At 45.9% G+C, this 19,373-nt stretch overlaps 1 long non-coding RNA gene across 2 annotated transcripts in view; it reads left to right on the forward strand.

Moving 5' to 3' along the window:
• Positions 1 to 19,373, forward strand: part of LOC140470153 (uncharacterized) — a 102,623-nt gene that overhangs the window by 58,408 nt on the left and 24,842 nt on the right. For both annotated transcript variants that reach the window (XR_011956447.1, XR_011956448.1), the window contains one exon: positions 10,875 to 11,162. This is a non-coding gene — a long non-coding RNA (uncharacterized lncRNA). The remainder of the gene's footprint in view (positions 1 to 10,874; positions 11,163 to 19,373) is intronic.

Consider the following 19,373-nt stretch of genomic DNA (forward strand, 5'->3'; position numbering starts at 1 on the left):
CATCTGGACTGTCTGTACTTCCTTTTGACAGTCCCGTTCTGAGACTTTTTCTATATCAAAAAAGTCATTAAGTGTAGGTAACCCTTATTATTGTAACCTCCCTTCAGCCTTACAGCACTGAGGATCTGTAGAAGGTCTGTTCAAATCGACAGCCATCTCTGTGTCTGTAATCTCCTCCACTCCCCATAATACATTCTCTCTGAGCTCCTCTGTAGTCCATTCAACACTCTTTAACACTGTCTGTATCAGTGTAACCTTCTCCAACAACACAACCTTCCCAATCTGTGTAAATCCGTACACCAGTCCCTATCCCTCTCAGCTCCGTCTAACAATACAACCCTCCATGCCTGTGTATTCACCTTCAGTCCCTACTCACCTCCCTATCTGTGTAACCTTCTCCATGCATTTTTGCTACAGTCTCTTCAACTGTCCATGTCAGTCTACTATCTACCAGTCCCGAAAACTCCCCTCTCTTTAACTTTCTCCGGCCACACAACCCTCACTATCTGTGACCTACTCCTGTGGGAGAACCCTTCCTCTGTGAACTGCTCCAACTCTTCAACTCTCCATAAGCTCCTGCAGCTCTTACATAACCTCTTCCAGTCCCTAAAACGCCATCAGTCTGTGGAGACCCTACCACCATCTCTATCTGTGTTATCTTCTTAGGTCCCTGCAACACTCCCGATCTGTAGATCCCACTCCAATGCCTGTGCCTCTCCTGATCTTGTTCCTACAAGACTCATGAACAATGTAACATCCTCCCGTCACGATCACCCACCCTGTCAATGTAAGCTTCTCCTGTATCTCCAAACATTTACTCATCTCCATAACCTTCTCCAGCTCTTACCCCCATCTGTGTAAACATCACTCTCCACTCAAACCCTCCCTACTGCAGGAACTTCCTTCTATTTGTGCTATGCTCCCTTATCTGTGAAAATGTCTCCAACCAAACTTGCTACCCAATCTCTCAAAAAAGAATCCAGATTCCACAGCCTCCATGTCTAAATAACCCCGAGAACCTAAGCCTTCCTATCTCTATAAACATCTTCAGTCACGATGACCCTCCATATCCCTGTTTGTTTCACCAGATGATACAAACCTCTTTATCTCTGTAATCTGCTCAGCTCACTAAAACAGTCCCTGTCTGTGTAATCCAGCCCTGTCCTACAAACATCCTTATCCCTGTAACCTTCTCTATCCCTCCCAACATTCCCATCTCCATGAACCCCTGTCAGCCCTACAGCTCTCCACATTTCTGTAACCTCCTGTGGCTCTATGGTCCTCCCTCTCTGTGAAACCACCTCCAGTCCCCACATCCCTCCCAATCTGGGTCCTCTGCTCCAGATCAGACCATTGCTGTCTCTGTAAACACCTCCACTCCTGACCACTCTTCCCATTTGTGTAACCTCGTTCAGACCCCATACTCTCCAGCTTCCTGAATCCTCTTCCTGCCATTGCAATCAAAACCACATGTTCATGGAATATCCACCAGTGCTTAAACCTCCCGAACTCAGTAACCACTTGCAGCTCTAACAAAACACCTAAACTGTGAAACCTCTCATTTCCCTACAATCCTCCCTCCCTCCCTCCTCAAATGCCTTCATCACCATGAAACCTCGCAATTACTGAAACCTCCTACTGTCTGCAAAATCCTCCTGTCCTGATATTCCTCTCTATCTCTGTAATCCCCACCACCCTCCAGTGCCCTTCTGGGGAACATGGCAGAGGAGAGAAGATTTGTAGCGTCTGGACCATATTACGGAGGTAGAATTCTGGAAATTACAGATTTGGTCTGATGTTTGTGTGGTGCAGATTATTGGCGAGGACTCTAAAGAAAGGAATTATGACTACTTGGAAAACCATAGTTAATTTAGTGACAGTCAGTATGGGTTTGTAAGGGGTCAGGTCATGCCTCACAAAACCTTATTGAATTCTTTGAGGATATGACAGAATACGTTGATGGCTCATTCAGAAAAGAAGGAAAATTGGGATACAGGGAAATCTGTCTGTCTGGATACAGGATTGGATGGCCCAGAGAAGACAGAGGGTGGCAGTAGATGGACAGTATTGAGCCTGGAGCTCAGTGACCAGTGGGGTTCTGTATCAATCGGCTCTGGGACTCTGCTCTCTGTGATTTTTGCAAATGAGTTGGATGTGGATGTTGGAGAGTGGGTTAGTAAGTTTGCCAATAACATGAAGGTTGGTGGAATGGTGGGTAATGTGGAGGGCTGTTGTAGGTTGTAATGGGACATTGACAGGACGCCGAGCTGGGCTGGAAGTGGCAAATGGAGTTCAATCTGGAAAAGTGTGAAGTGATTCATTCTGGAAGGTCAAACCTGAATATAGAATACAGCGTTAAAAGGCAAAATACTTGGCATTGTGGAGGAACAGAGAGATCATGGCGTCCATGTCCATAGATCCCTCAAAATCGCCACGCATATTGATAGGGTTGCTAAAAAGTCATATGTTGTGTTGGCCTTTCTTAGCAAGGGGATTGATTTCAAGAGCCGTGAGGTTTTACTGCATCTTTATAGCGACCTGGTGAGACCACACTTGGAATATTGTGTTCAGTTCTCATCCCATCTTTACAGGAAGGGTGTGCAAGTTTTAGATAGCGTACACTGGAGATATACCAGGATGCTGCCTGGAATGGAGGGCATTTCTTATGGAGAAAGTTTGAGGGAGATAAGGCTTTTCTCATGGGAGAGAGGAAGGAGGTGGGGCGACCTGGGTAGAGGTGAACAAGATGATGAGAATCACACAGAGAGAGGGAATAGTGAGAAACTTTTTCTCCTATGGCATAAATGGCTGTTACAAGGCGGCATAATTTTAAGGTGATTGGAAGATGGATAAGAGGATCGAGATGGTAGGTGGTTGGATGGACTGTCAATGGTTCTAGTAAAATTAGACACATTCGGGACATCTAATAGACTCTTGAACAGACACATGAATAGTAGTAAAATGAAGGGTATGTAGGCTAGTTTGATTTTACAGTCGGATAAAAGGTTGGCATAGCATCATGGCCGAAGGGTCATGGGCTGAACTGTTCTGCGTTCTGTATTCTGTCTGGTAAACTGGGTAATAAGCTCAGATCAGTGAAAAAGGATATGGCATTCAGGAGGAGCTAGTGAACTGGATACAAAATTTCCTTGATGGTTGTAGACAGAGGGTGATGGGAGACCTGTTGTTTTTCTGACTGGAGACATGTGACCAGCGGTGGAGTGGGCCCACTGTTGTTTGTCATTTGGATAAATGGTTTGGTTGGGAATATTGGTTTCCTGCTAAGTAAGGTGTTTGGGTGACACTGAAATTGGTGGTAAACTGGACAGTGGAGAAGGTTATCTATGATACAACAGGATGGACAGTACTGCTGGGATAGTGGGCTGAAGAATAGCAGATGGAGTTTAATTAGATAAAGGTGGGGTGTTCCATTTTGGTGAAACAAACCAGGGTGGGACTTGTACAGTTAATGTTCAGGCCCTGGGTAGTGTTTTTAGTCAGAGATCCAGTGACCCAGGTAGACAGTTCTTTGAATGTGGTGTCACAGGTAGACAGGCTGGTGAAGCAGGCGTTTGAGGTGGTTACCTTCATTGGGGAGAGCATTAAGAGTAAGAGTTGGGATGTCATGTTGTATCTGTAGAAGGCATTGGTGGGGCCACCATTAAAACATTGTTGATCAGTGGGAAGAACTCCTCAAGTCACTTACTTCCTTTAAGGAAGGGCATTAAATATTCTAACCTGGTCTGGCCAACATTTGACTCCAGACCCACAGCAATATGGCTGACTCTGAGCTACCCTCTGGGTAATTAGCAGTTGGGTCAAAGAATGTTAGCCCAGGCAGTGACACCCACATCCCAGGAATGAATAAATAAAAATCCATATATCCCTCCCTACCTCTGTAAACACATCCAGCTGCAGCAATCCATCTTGGCTTTGTAACACCGTTCAGACCCTGACCCCTCTCTGTAACACTCTCACCACCTCCAGCACCTTCACCTCTCCCTGTTCCCATTGTGTCAATAAACCCTGACCATGGCTCCCCTTCCCACTGCCCTCCTCCTTCTAGCATACCCTTTGCAATCTATTTAACATTTACTCCTAAAACACTCTATCACTTCAGGATTTCAAGTACTTTTTGGGGATCTTCTCAGCCTCATAATCTAGTATGGTCCCTTTTGTCCTGTGTGCGGGACCAGTGGGGATTTCTTGCTGAGGTTTTTACTGTTTCAGTGGAATGTCCTTCTGTTGAGTGTTTTACACTGTTCCTTCAAATGATTTCCACTGTCCATTTACAGACACATGTTCCAGTCTGTTTAGCCTGTTTACCTTGGTCAGTTCTCCTCTCACACACATGTAATTGGCTATTTTTGTTTCTAGTTGTAGCTTGTCCTTTCTTTAAATCACTTTAAAACTTTATATTTCTATAAACTGCACTTTATCACAATTTCCCGAAGGATCTCTCCCGGTGACATTACTCATTCACTAAGTTTCATTACACGGTCGCTCTGCGATAGTTATGTCCCTTAACAGTTGCACAATGTGTTTTTCAAAGAAACACTGAAAAAAAAATTAACCGAACTCCTCTTCCAATATCAATGTTGACCGTGTGATTGTCACAGACTATACAAGTATTGAAGTTTTCCAAAATTATCAAAATGCTTTTGTTAAAAAAATTGCAACGAGTCCCTGTGTAATGCAATGATGAGCAATGGCATACTGTTCAGTGGCTAAAACTGCTGTGCTGCTTGTGTCCTTGGCAAGTAGTAATTACATTCAGACTGACACTACTTCATGATCTGCAGCCAAATGCTTTCTCTGTAATGCCTTTGTTATCCATTATTTTTTAGTGTTACCCATTTTTCCTGAGTTTCCGCAAGATTGTGAACCATTGAATATTTTTGTTCACCCTGTATCCATGTCTCCCTGGTGTCTAAATCTCTTTTATCTCTGTGTCACAAATCCATCGACCTTATTACAGTGATGTTGTCCATTAAGAAAACATAACTTACTCTTTCCCACAATTTTCTGTCACAAATCTTTTTGCTGATGTACAATTTTAGTTAAACTCTGTCCCTTCCTGTTCCTTTCTGATTGCCTTCAGCCACATCCCCATGCTGTTCCATTGCTTCACCTTTTCTCTTTGGATTTGGAAAGTTCCTTTCACTTGAACCCTGTCCCAGCATCCTCCCTCTCAGTTTAAAGCCCTGTCCATAAACCTACTGACATGATCGGCCAGGACACTGCTCCCAGCATGGTTCCAGTGGGACCATCCTAATGGATTATGTATTAAATCAGGTATGGGATGTGGGTGTCTCTGGCTGACCAGCCTTTCTTGCCCAGTCCTAGCTGCCCTTGAACTGAGTCACTTGCTTGGCCTTTGAAGATGGTAATTGGGAGGCAAATACTTTGCTGTGGCTATGTCGTGCAGACCACGTGAGGGTGGGCAGATGTCCTTTTCTGAATGACATAGCAGCCTGGGATACATTTCCCTGGGCACTGGGGATTTCTCCACCTTTATGCCTGTGAAAACATTTAATACCTCCTCCTTATTGATCTTAACATATTCTGGAACCTCAGCATCCCAAATGAAATCCCCGGCAATAATGTCTTTCTCCTGTGTGAATACAGATGGGAAGTATTCATTGAAGACCTCACCTGCTTCCTCTGGCTCTATGCACAGATTGTCCCTTTGGTTTCTCACAGGCCTCACTCTTTCGTTGGGAATCCTCTGACTCTCACGATGCTGATAAATTACCTGTGGCTTTTCCACAATTGTATCTGCCAAATATATTTCATGACCATTGTTTGTCCCTCATTTTCCACAATCCCCTTGCACTCTCTATACTTGTGAAGGGCTTCACCTGATTTTATTGCACTGTATTTTCTTTATCAAACTCACGATATCACTTGATCAGTATTCCCTGGACTTGCTGCCTTTATTATTCACTCTTCAAGGAGCACGCTGCCCCTGCGGTCTCACTGCATCATTTTAAAATACTCCACTTTCCTAACATGGACCCAACTGCAGGGAGTTCCTCCCTGTCTCTGTTTGCCAGATCCTCTGTAATGATCGTGATACTGATAGGAGGCTCAGTTGTGAGGGGGACAGACAGGAGACTGTGTGGCTCCAGAAGAGACCACAGGATGGTGTGCTGCCTCCCAGGTACCAGGATCAAGGATGTCTCTGAGTCGTTATTGAACATTATGAAGGGGGAGGGTGAACATCCTGAGGTCATTGTGAACATTGGTCCACATGACAGAGGTAGACAAAGGGATGGGGTCCTGTGAAATGAGTACAGGGAGTCAGGTGAGAAGTTAAAAAAAGCAGGATATTGACCTTAATGATCTTCAGATTACCCCCAGTGCCAAGTGCCAGTGAGGATAGAAATAGAAAGGTAGGCCGGATGGATGTGTGGCTGAGGAGCTGGTATAGTGGGCAGGGTTTTCAGTTCAGGGGTCATTGGGATCTCTTCTGGGGTAGAGGGGACCTGTACAAAGGGGATAGTTTGCACTTGAAGCAAAGGGGCACAAGTATCCCAGGGAGGAGATTAGCTCGTGTTACCCAGGAGGATTTAAACTAGTTTGGCAGGGAGTTGAGACTCTGAGTGAGAGAGGGACCATCGAAAAGTCAGGGGAAATACATCAGCATTCAAGAGCAAGTTACCTATTCAGGATATCCAGGGGCACAGTCGAGGGAGGGAAAAGACATCTGGTTTTAAAGGGCATTTATTTCAACACACGAGGCCTGACTGGTAAGGCAGACGAGCTCAGAGCATGGATTAGCTCTGGGGACTGGGGTATTATAGCCATAACCGAAACATGGCTGAGAGAAGGGCAGGACTGGCAGCTCAGTGTTCCAGGATACAGAAACTGCAGGCGTGATAGAAGGACAAGTAAGTGAGGAAGGGGAGTTGTCCTTTTCATTAGGAAGGACATAACAACTGTGTATCGAGACAATTCTGTTATGCAGTCATCAAATGAGGGCATAAATTTAAAAGTTAGAAACAAAGAGGGGATGGTCAGTCTGCTGGGATCGTGTTCTAGACCCTCAAATAGCCAGCGGGGACGAGAGGAGCAAATATATAGTGAGTTTGCAGGTACCTATGAAAATAATAGAGTAGTATTGGATGGAGATTTTAACTGTCCCTGGATTGATTGGGTCACCCAGAGGGTAAAAGGCCCGCACTGTGTGGCATTTGTAAAATGTGTCCAAGAAAGTTTCCTAAACCAAGACGTAGAGGGCTCTATGCTACTCAGGCGGGTGCAAAACTGGACCTCTCCTCAGACAACCAGGTCAGGCAAGTGACTGAAGTATCAGTCGGAGAGCACATTGCGTCCAGTCACCACAACTGTCTTTGTTTTAACATAGTTGTGGAGAAAGATCAGACGGGTTGACAGATTTAGGTCTTAAACTGGAACTGGGCCAATATTGGGACCATTCAGCAGGATCGAGCAGGGGTTGATTGGGTGAAGGTAACACTCACACGACACTAGGGTATAGTCCAGATGGTTTACAGAGGAACCCCGATTGTCTGAACAAGATGGACGGACACTATTCCGTTCAGATAATTGATTATTTGGTTAATCGATTCAATACCTTTCCTCTGGGGCTCGGTGTTTTCAGTCCAGTCTGCTCCCTGTTCAGGTGACTAGGCAGCAGCAAGCCATGAGCGAGCCCCCACACCCTGCCAAACCCCAAAAGCACACCCCCCTCGCCTCCAAACCCATCCAACACCGCCCCCACCTGACTCTCAACGTCGCCCCCCCAAACTGACCCAACAGCGAATCCTGCCCCCAAAAGCGTCCGACACCACCCTGCACCCGCCGCCTGCCCCCACTTCCCAGACACGTCCGACATCACCCTCAGCCCGTCCCCAAACCCGTTCAACACCGCCCCCCCCCGCCCGCCACACCCACCGTCCAATCCATGTCCACGCCCATGCCCCCGTAAGTGTTACCTCGGTAAGCGGATAGTGAAGAAGGTGTTTGGTATGCTTTCCTTTATTGGTTAGAGCATTGATTATTGGAGTTTGGAGGTCATGTTGCAGCTGTACAGCACACTGGTTAGGGCACTTTTGGGATATTGCATGCAGTTCTGATCTTTTTCCTATTGGAAGGATGTTGTGACACTTGAAAGTGTTCAGAAAAGTTTTACAAGGATGTTGCCAGGATTGGAGGATTTGAGCGATCGGGAGAGACTGAAACGACTGAGACTGTTTTCCCTGGAGCGTCAGAGGCTAAGGGGTGACATTCCTGAGGTTTATAAAATCATGAGGGACATGGATAGGATAAACAGACAAGGTCTTTTCCCTCGGGTAGTGGAGACCAGAAATGGAGGGCGTAGGTTTAGGGTGAGAGATGAAAGATTTAAAATGGACCTAAGGGGAAACCTTTTCACGCAGAGTGTGGTTATGTAGGGAATGTACTGCCAGAGGAAGTGGTGGAGGCTGGTATAATTGCAGCATTCAAAAAGCATCTGGATTGGTATATGAATAAAACCGGTTTATTGGGATATGGGCCAAGTGCTGGCAGATGGGACGAGATTAGGAAAGGATATCTGGTCGGCGTGGCCGAGTTGGACCGAAGGGTCCGTTTATGTGCTGTACGTCTCTAGGTTTCTCTGGCTCTAAATGGTTTCCACTGTTCATTTACAGACTGACATTTCAGTCTGTTTCCCCTGTTTACTTTGGTCAGTTCTCTCTCAAAATCATATAATGGGCTTTGTTACTGATGCTCGGGTGTGCTTTATGGTCATTTTAAAATGTCATAATCTCTTTGAATTCCGGTATAATTTCTTGGAGGATCTCGGTGTGATATTACTCATTCACTCAGCTTCATCACCCAATAGTCTATCTGAGATAGTTACATCCCTAGCTATTTGCACAATGTGTTATTCAAAGAAACACTGACAAAAACATTCAAGGAGGATCTCGGATAATATCACTCTTGCCAATTTGTCTGTCCCAGATTAGACAAAGATTGAAGTCTTCAAAAATTATCACACCACCTTTGCTACAATTTCTAATGAATTCCTGTTTAATGCAGGGATGAGCAATAAAACACTGCAAGGCAGCATCTCCGAGACACCCACACCTCTCAATCACACCGCCCCGTGGCCCAACATTTCAACTCGCCGCCCCACTCTGCCGAGGACATGGAGGTCCTGGGCCTCCTTCACCGCCGCTCCCTCACCACCAGACGCCTGGAGGAAGAACGCCTCATCTTCCGCCTCGGAACACTTCAACCCCAGGGCATCAATGTGGACTTAAACAGCTTCCTCATTTCCCCTTCTCCCACCTCATCCTAGTTTCAAACTTCCAGCTCAGTTACTGTCTCCTTGTCTTGTCCGGACTTGTCCTACCTGCCTAACTCCTTTTCCACCTATCCACTCCACCCTTTCCTCCCTGACCTATCACCTTCATCCTCTCCCCCACTCACCCATTGTGCTCTATGCTATTCTCTCCACACCCCCACCTTCCTCTAGCTTATCTCTCCAAGCTTCAGTCTCACTGCCTTTATTCCTGATGAAGGGCTTTTGCCCGAAACGTCGATTTCGAAGCTAATTGGATGCTGCCTGAACTGCTGTGCTCTTCCAGCACCACTAATCCAGAATCTGGTTTCCAGCATCTGCAGTCATTGTTTTTAACCAGTTTAAAAACTGTTTTCCTGCTTGTGTTTTTGACATAGCACCCAGAATTTGCATTCAGGCTGATTCAGCTGCATAATCTGAGACCAAGTGCTTTCTCTGTAATGCCTTTGTTGTCCATTAGTGTCAGGGTTCCCATCTTGCTTTTCCATTCTGCCTGAGATCCTGTAAGGTTGTTTACTGTTGAATATTTATGTTCCACCTTTTGTTCACCCTGTAATCACGTCTGTCTGGTGACTAAGTCTCATTTATCTCTGTGTCACAAGGCTATTACCTTAATGAAGATACTTTGTCCATTCCAAATCAAAACAACATTATAATTTCCTCTTCCCCACAATGTCCTGTCACAAAACAATTCATTGATGTACAGTTTTAGTTAAACTCTGTCCCTTCCTGTTCCTTTCTGCTTGTCTTCAGCCACATTCCCATGCTGTTCTGAGGCTTCACCTTTTCTCTCTGGATTTGGAAAGCTCCTTTCACCTGAAGCCTGTCCCTGCATCCTCTCTGTCAGTTTAAAGCCCTGTCCATAAACCTACTGACATGATTGGCCAGGACACTGCTCCCAGCAGTGTTGATTTTAATTCACTCATGGGATGTTGCTGTCTCTGGCTGGCCAGCATCGCATGCCCACCCTGACCAGCCTTAGAGCTGAGTGACTTGCCAGATCATTACAGTGGGCATTTCAGCGTCGATCCCATTGCGCTGGGTCTGGATTCATATGTAGGCCAGACTGGCAGCCTATAACAGATTTGCTTACTGAAAGGGTATTATTAAGCAGTTAGATGTGTATCCCTGACTCTGGCATTAAATTAGGAAAGGATATCTGGTCGGCGTTAAATTCTGGATGAACAGTCTAGTGAGAGTAACACGAGGTCATTGCCTGGTCTACTGATAGCTCCCTCATCCCTGAGTACTGATCCCAGTGCACCTTCTTCCTGACCGTGGTTTGATCCTGATACCTTCCTGCACTCTGGTGATATCACACAGTCTCTCTCCATGTGGTATCTGTCACTGTGAGGGTCTAATTGATGCCAGTGACTGCACCTTTTGCAGCTACTCCAGATCCTAAGCCAACAGAATTCTCCACTCCAGGGAGATGAGGCAACACAGACCAGGGATGGAGACAGGGATTTTCCAGATCTCTGTGGGACTTAGTGCCATTTTCCATGTGTAACCCTCACTGCATCAGTCTAATTTCCCATTCTGTCTGTTTCTCTATCTCCTGTAGATACTCAGGATGCTTTTGACTCAACAGAATTCCCAATTCCTGTCTCGTCCATCACCACACTGAAGATGGTTGGTCAGCCAGAGAGATGGAGAGTGAGAGCTGGAGCCTTCAGTAAATCCTGCAGCGAGGCAAGATAACTCACAGTGAACAGAGCAGAGTGGATTTAAGGGATCGAACTTTGGTCCAGAAGACATGACACAGATACAGTGTTGAAGGGTAAACACAGAGCATGATGGTCCCAGGCTCAAACCCCACCGTCTTGTTAATTTACATCTCTGCTGCAATACAGTAAGTTGACAGTTATCAATTCAGGCCTGTGCTGTCTTAGTGAGGATCAGTTCAACAGAGGGGAAAGCAGGCCTCCCTCAAGGAGATGGTATTGAAACCTGGGATCTTTCTGTTCTATCTTCCCTCCTCACGCTGTCTCTTGTCATGTGATAGAGTCATACAGCAAGGAAACATGCCTTTCGGTCTAACTTGTTTGTGCCAATATCGTGAATGCTTGTAATTCCCAGAAGTTTTCCTATTTCTGTAACCTCCACCACTCCCATATTCCCGCTGTATATTTGAAACCTACTCCGATGCTGACGACTCTCCCTGTATGTAAATTGCTCCAATGTCGATAACATGCCCAATCTCAGTAATCTCATTCTGCACTCAGTACAATAATTCCCATTTCTATAGTTTTGCACAATACTTACAGTAACCCCGTCTCTGTAAAATCCTCCAGCCTGAAGCAAAATACCCACCTGTGTACTTTCCTCAAGCCCCAAGAAAACATGATATCACTGTAACCTTCTGCAGGTCCGATCACACTCCTGCCTCCTGGCCTATAGCACCACACGACCACAGTAACCTTCTCCCAACCCTACCGACCTCCTTACCGATATGAACACCTCCAGACCTTTTTCAAGCCACAACAGCACTCCACATCTCTGTTTGCTCGTCCACTCCCTATAGTCCTCTCAGCACCTCAAACACTCTCTCTTTGTGTAATTCTGCAATTTGGGACAGCACGGTGGTTCAGTGATGAGCGATGGTGCCAGGGACCCAGGTTTGATTCTAGCGTTCGGTGACTGTCTGCCTGTGTAGAGTTTGCACCTTCTCCCTGTGTCTGCGTGAGTTTCCTCCAGGTGTTCCAGTTTCCTCCCACAGTCCAAAGATGTGCAGGTCAGGTGAATCGGCCATGCTAAATTGTCCATCGTGTTAGGTGCATTGTCGGAGAGAAGTGGGTCTGGGTGGATTACTCTTTGGAGAGTTGGTGTGGACATGTTGTGCCAAAGTACCTGTTCCCATGCTGTAGGGAATCTAATCTAAACTCTCCCTCTGCGTTCCATATTACTGCCCCTAAATATATCCATCTATCCATAATCAGCCCCAACCCCTTCAAACCTCCGAGTCTCTGTGAACTCCCACAGCTCCAACATCCCTCCTTAACTGTGTAACCTTTTCCATTCCTGAAACACTCTGAAAATGTGGGCATCCTACAAACCTCCCTATCTGCGTAATCCTCTCAGGACCCTGTAAAACTACCGATCTGTGGAACCAGCTCCAATGCTTGTGACTCTCCCGATCAGTTTGTATAAGACTTACTATCTCAGTAACATTCTCCCGTCACTATCACCCGCCCTGTCAGTGTAAGCTCCTCCGGTCCCCCTACCAATCTAATCATCTCCATAATCTTCTCCAGCTCTTACATCCCTATCTGTGTAAACGTTACACTCCTCTACAACCATCCCTAAAGAAGAAACTTCCTCCAGTGTCTGTAATACTCCCTATCTGTGTTTGTGTCTCCAGGATGTATTGCTGTTCCTGTCTCTGTAAACTCTGACAGATTGTACAGCTTGCCAGTCCGTATACTTTCCAGAACCTCAGCATCTGACATCAACAAAAGTCTTCATTAACTACAGCCTTCCATATCTCTGTTCTTTCCTCAATTCTATGCAACTCTCCTAATCTCTGTAAGTAGCTCAATTCTATAAAATACCCCATGCCTGCGTAAACTGACCCAATCCGACAGTGAGAAGCCTCACTGACCTTTTGATCGCCTGTAGTCCCTTCAGATCTCCCTGTATCTTCCCTGACTCCATTGAATACAGCCTATCCCATGTTATAACTCCTCTAACTCATATGTTACTCCCCATCTCTGTGATATTCTTCAGTCACTGCAATTCTCATTCTTTATCTCCAGATCTTCCAATCCCCTGATCGATGTAAGGTTTTGATCCTTTGTAGCATGTTTAACACCTGGAGCAGCCTCCAACTCCTCAACGCATCCTGTTGCTGTAACCTCCTCAAATACTACAGCTCACTGTCTTTGTAATATCTTCCAGTATCTGCAACCCTCTCGATTTTTGTAACCCCCACCAGAACAGCATTCCACATCTCTGTGTAACTGATGGGAATGCTGCAGACCTGCCTTCACAGTCCTCAGTAACTCTCTGAACTCCTGCAGCCCTACAACCCTCAGTATCTCTGGCTCCTCCAATCCCTACACTTCTCCCTGGCTGTTTGAACTGATCCAGCCCCTTCAACCCTCCCCTCCACTCTTGTCCATGTCAGTGTAATTCCCAGCACCAACAATCCTCCCAGTCTCTATAAACTCCTGCAGCTCCAACTACCACCCCAATCCGTGTAATCTTCAGTCCCTCCAGTCCTTCCTTTTTCTATAAACACCTGTAGCTCCAAATACCACCCCATCTGTCTACTCTCCAGTGCCTATAACCCTCCCTTTCTCTGAACATTTCTGTAGCTCCAACTACTACTGTGTAATCTCTAGTCCCTATATTCCTCCTGATCTCTGTAAATCCTTCAGAACTGATAATCCTGTAACTCCACTTGACATCTTTCAGCCCGACAACCACCTGATCTCTAACCACCAACAGTGATCTCAAACCACCGAACTCTGTAACATCCTCCAGTCTCTACAGCCCAGCTTTTCTCTCTTAGCTTCTCTGGTAACTGTATTCCCCTTCATCTCCGGTTACAGACCCTTGCACAGTGAAACAATGTCTCAGTATCGAATCTGTAAGAACACAAGAATCTTTGGTGTATCAACAAATTTGACTCATTTTCTAAATTTTAACGACTGCAAGTTCAACCTCTCCACCTCTTCTCATCAATATCCCTCCATTTTGAAGACCAGCCTGGTGAACCTTTCTGCAGTTGATCTGAAACAAAGAGCTGACAGCAATAATCATGAAAGTGCTGGGATGTATGTTAAACGATATGCCAGAAATACTAACTGCACACTTAGAAACTTATGGAATAAGCGCAGTCCATAAGACCATCATATATAGGGGTAGAATTAGACCATTCAATCCATCAGGTCTATTCCACTATTCGATTGTGTATGAATTGTTTCTCAACCCCATTCTCTCACTCCCTGTAACCCTTGATCTCTTTATTCATCCAGAACCTGCTTATCTCTGAGTAAGATACACTGAATCACTTAGCATCCACAGCCCCATGAGACAGTGAGTTCCACAGATCCATCACCCTCTGGCTGAATAAATACCTCCACATCTCTATTCTAAAGGGTGGTCCCTTCACTCTGAAGCTGTGCTCTTGGCCTCTGGTCTCTCCTGCTCGTTGAAACATCTTGCCCCCGTCCACTCCATCCAGGCCCCTCAGTTTTCTGTAAGTTTGAATGAGATTCTGCCGCCGCCTCTGAAACTTCAACAAGTGCAGTCCCAGAGACTTCACCTGCTCCTCATATGACACAAATTTCATCCCTGCGATCTTTCTTGGAAACCCATTTCTCGTACCCCTTCACATCCTTTGGTCCGACTCTTAATGAATAACGTGTAGAGTGTAGTCCCAACACTGACCCCTGCGGTGCTCCCCCCATCACCAGTTCCCATGGTGAAAAAGACCCCTTTCTTCACACTCTCTGTCTTGTGCCAATCAGACAAATCCTCTCTCCATGCTCAGCATGTTGTTCTGAAACGGAAATGTCATTTCACACCCACTGCTGGATTTATTTTTCTGTCTGGCTGTAAACAGCAGAGTTTCCCCATTACCTTCCCATCTGTAATTCCCTGGAGAAGGTGGTGGGGAGCTGCCTTCCTGACCCATTGCAGTCCTTTGGGTGTAGGGACAGACTCAGTGCTGGGAGGATGGAGTGTGGCTTGGAGGGCACCTTGGAAATGTTGGTGTTTCCGTGCACTTGGAGTTCCTCTCTTTCCAGGGTATAGTGGTTCCGGGTTTATGAAGTGCTGTTGAAAGGGCCTTCCTGAGTGACCTCAGAGCTACTTGTAGATCTTTTATTCCTTCATTTATTCATGAAGATGAGCTTTGTTGGCTGGGCCAGCATTTATTGGTGATATGGAGTTGTCCCTGAGAAGGTGGTAGTGAGCTGACTTCCTCAGCCACTGCACCAGCCGTTGGAACTGTTGTTATCCGTGTACCCTCCAGCAGGCGCTACAACACTCCTCATGTCTGTAACTGCAAACAGATAATGCACCTCTCCCTTTTTTATCTCACATCCTCCCCGCCATATAAATCTGACAGTTCCTCACAATATCTCACCTCCTCCATTCCCATCTGTTCTAGAGATCACTAAAATTACTTTATTCTTGTTTAAACTTCTGATCATCCAAAATCTCTCCCATTTTAAATGTGAAACCCCTTCAGTTTCTGTTACTCTCCATATAACTGCAATCACTGATAGCACAGGTTCCCTTCCTAAATCTCTAATTACAATGATTGTGTTTGCTAAAGTGGCACTTTTCTTCCTCCCTATCCATCTCAGGACTTCCAGCCCCTACAATCCCACTATTTGGAATGCTCACAATTTCTACACCACCTCAAGTCCTGGGGGTCCTTGAAAATTACCAGTGCCCCAAAGGCTTATATTCCCCCCAGTTACTGCAAGTCTTCTCACTCTGTCACATCCAAGTCTCCATCCAAATCTCCAGGACCAGACAACACTTGCTGGCTCTCAATTTGCATTTGTTGAAGTCTACACATCTCTGTAAGCAGCTCAGAAAAAGTCACTTAGACTCTACAAAGCTCCGTCATGCACAAGCCACCATCTCTCTTTTCCCTTGCCTTCTTCAATGTCTGAAACTCTCACTGTATCTTCCAGTAACGTTCTTGAGTTGCTGCAGGTTTGCCAAGTTCCCCAGAATACCTGTTCCATCCCATATAGCACGCTCAATCACTGTAACACTCTCTGCTTTGTCTAGTCCTGCCTTTTCTAATGTTTTTCCAGGCACAACGGCGATCATATAAGAGAGCAATACGGAATGGAATGTTATAAATTTCAGCTGAGTATTGAGGCCTATCGTTACCTGGGAGTCACAAAGGGAGGGAACCTGAGAGAGAGCAGCACAGAGCGGGAGAATATTAATCAGTAGCGAGGTTTGAGGCCGACGAGGACTTGGAGTTGGAGAAACAGCAGAGCAGGAGGCTCGAAATTAACACCGAGTCACAGAGGGAGTGAACATGTGAGGGAGCAACTTGGAGCAGGAGCATGAGGCTCACTCACACCTGGGAGTTACAGAGGCAGCAAAGTGGGAGGATATAAATCAACACTGAGGATCGAAGCCTAATTGTGCCTGGGAGTCACAGAGACAAGTGACCCTGTGAGGGAGCAAAGTGGAGTGGGAGCTGAAGGATTACACGTCCCTGGGAGTCACAGAGACGGTGACGCTGTGAGGGAGCAGAGTGGAGTGGGAGCTGGAGGATTACACGTCCCTGGGAGTCACAGAGATAACTTCTGCTGCTGGGACCTGCCTGCACTGAGTTTGAAAAAAGTGCAAGAGCCATCGCAGAAAAGGCTGTAATTTCATTGGCTGATAAATACACCGCTATTAGCGACAGTCAGTTAATTGCTATAATTTTTTTTCAACTTCTGAAATAAGGGTTGAACACAGAAATAAGAGGGAGAACTGAAATTGTGAGCAAATATAATAAATTAACCTCAGTAAGCCCAGTTGAATAAGGGACTTAACCATATTGTTATTTCCCGAATGCTAACTTCATTCTAAGTAATTAATTAAGTTACTCCAGACATGTTGCATTTTAAGACATGGCAAGACTTGTTTGTCGATGGAAAATGTGTTCTGTTACATTGGGAAGTCATAGCCCCTGCTTGTGTCCTAGATGGACACTTGGTCATGGAGTTCAGACAGTGACTAGAGACTCTATGGGACATCTGTTATGCTGAGAGTTAGGTGGATAGTACACACACACAGCAGATTACCCTGCAGACATGACAGCCTGGAAGAAGGAAGGGTCTGGGGGATGAGGCAACCAGAGAGAAACAATGAGGGAATACAAGAAAATCCTGGTATCTCCCTCCCAATTCAGTTTCCCAGTTTGGAAGCTGAGTACATTGTAGGCTGCTCAAGGGAGAGCAGTCAGAGCCATGTCTGTGGCACCACAAGCAGCCTGACTGTACAGGTGGGGAGGGAGAAGGAAGGAGGAGCAATAGTCACAGGGGAGACAGGAAAGTGAAGAAGGTGTCAGTGTGTCTGTAATTCCAGGATAGTGGGGTTAAGAATGTCACTGTGTCTGCAGGACATTCGTCTGGGGAACAGTGAGCAGTCAAAGGCCATGTTCATGTTGGTAGGAATGACCTGGGTAGGAAGGGCGAAGTGGTCTGCGAGTCAGAAATTAGGGAGCAAGGTGGATGGTTAGCAAGCCGGTCCGCAAATGCAACAATCCCTGGAATACTCCAAGTGCCGTGTCCAAGTGAGAACAGGACTCGTGGTTTTAGGTAGATGAGAGTGTGACTGGAATGATGATTCAGCAGGAAGGGCTTCAGATTCCTGGGACATTGAGACTGGTTCTGGGGAAGGCAGCAGCTGTACCAGCTGGATGGGCTAACATGACAGAGCTGGGACTGAGTTCATTGTGCGGTGTTTGGGAGGGATTGAAAATAACTTGGCGTGTGCTTAGGATCCAAAATGGAATTGAAGAGGAGACTACCAGAATTCTCAAACTAATGTGAGATACAATTGGTACTAATTTACAACAAGTTTATCAGTGGAAGATGGAGTAAGAAAGAAAGCCTTAATCTGAGGTACTCTGCATGGACGTGAATACTCAGTGTGGGGAGTTCCAGATGCAGATTGGTGTGTGGAAATCTGATGGACTGATCATCGAGAGCTGGCTCAAGGAATGGCAGGACTGGGTGTTAAATAGTGCTGGGGAAAAGGGATTCTGAAATGATAGAAGTGAAGGGAAAAGATGAAGGTAGAAGTATTTGTTTTGATTAGTGTTAGTTAAGAGGTCCAAGAGAAAAATTAGATTAGATTACTTACACTGTGGAAACAGGCCCTTCGGCCCAACAAGTCCACACCGCCCCGCCGAAGCGCAACCCACACATACCCCTACATCTACCCCTTACCTAACACTACGGGCAATTTAGCATGGCCAATTCACCTAACTTGCACATATTTGGACTCTGGGAGGAAACCGGAGCACCCAGAGGAAACCCACGCAAACACGGAGAGAATGTGCAAACTCCACACAGTCAGTCGCCTGAGGCGGGAATTGAACCCAGGTCTCTGGCGCTGTGAGGCAGCAGTGCTAACCACTGTGCCACCGTGCCGCCCACAAAAAGAGGATCCGTCCGAGGACAGAATGAATTTGGCTGGAGCTACAGAACAACAAGTGTACACTTACACTGTAAGGTACAGTCTGTCTGCCAGGAACCAAAGAACTGATGGAGAGAATAAATATGCAGGGTCATTTGAGAGCGATGACAATACTACAGATCGGTTATACTGAGAAACGTAATGTTGCCAGATATAGACAGAGATACTGTTGGTGAAAGGTCACGAGGGACAAGTGTTCCTGGATTACATGGAGGAGAACTCACTGCAGGAGTATGTATCCAGCCCAAGAGAGCATGTACTATTGGATCTGGTCCTTGGGAAAGAGGTGGGGCAAGTGGATCCAGTGTCGGTAGAGGATGGTTTTGGGGCACAGCGATCATTTTATTGTAAAGTTCAGGATGTTGTAGAGAATGACATGCAATAATTGTGACTGAGAAACATTAGTTGATTGAGAGCAGGCTTCAATGGGGCAAGAATGAAGCTGGGAAATTTTGAACAAGGCCAGTGAAATGGTAGCGTTAAATAGTGTGAACCAGGTCAGATTGAGCTGGGATTATGGAGATATGGCTGCAGTGTGACCAAGACAGACCTGGATAATCAAAAACTTTTCCCCATTTCTACAGGAAGGATAAACAGGACAAAACAGTGAAGTAGCATTGTGTATAAAGGATGGGGTCAGTATTATTGTGATGCTAATCAATTCACACACTGCTCCTCCCTGCCCTCACCCCTCATCCCTACATATTAATCCTATCAGATATTGGTAACCTTTGCAAACTTCAGAAAATAGCACAGTATAGAGGAGATCACTCTGTCCACTGTCTGCATTGGACAAGATGTAATGTTGTTTTTTAAAGCCCTAGTTCTGTCTCCCCAGACAGTGTAGGACTTCAGGTGCAGATCCCGGCACCTTTTTAAAATGGTTTGAGAG

This window comes from Chiloscyllium punctatum, chromosome 50 (genome assembly GCF_047496795.1).
Source record: "Chiloscyllium punctatum isolate Juve2018m chromosome 50, sChiPun1.3, whole genome shotgun sequence".
Classification (NCBI taxonomy): domain Eukaryota; kingdom Metazoa; phylum Chordata; class Chondrichthyes; order Orectolobiformes; family Hemiscylliidae; genus Chiloscyllium; species Chiloscyllium punctatum.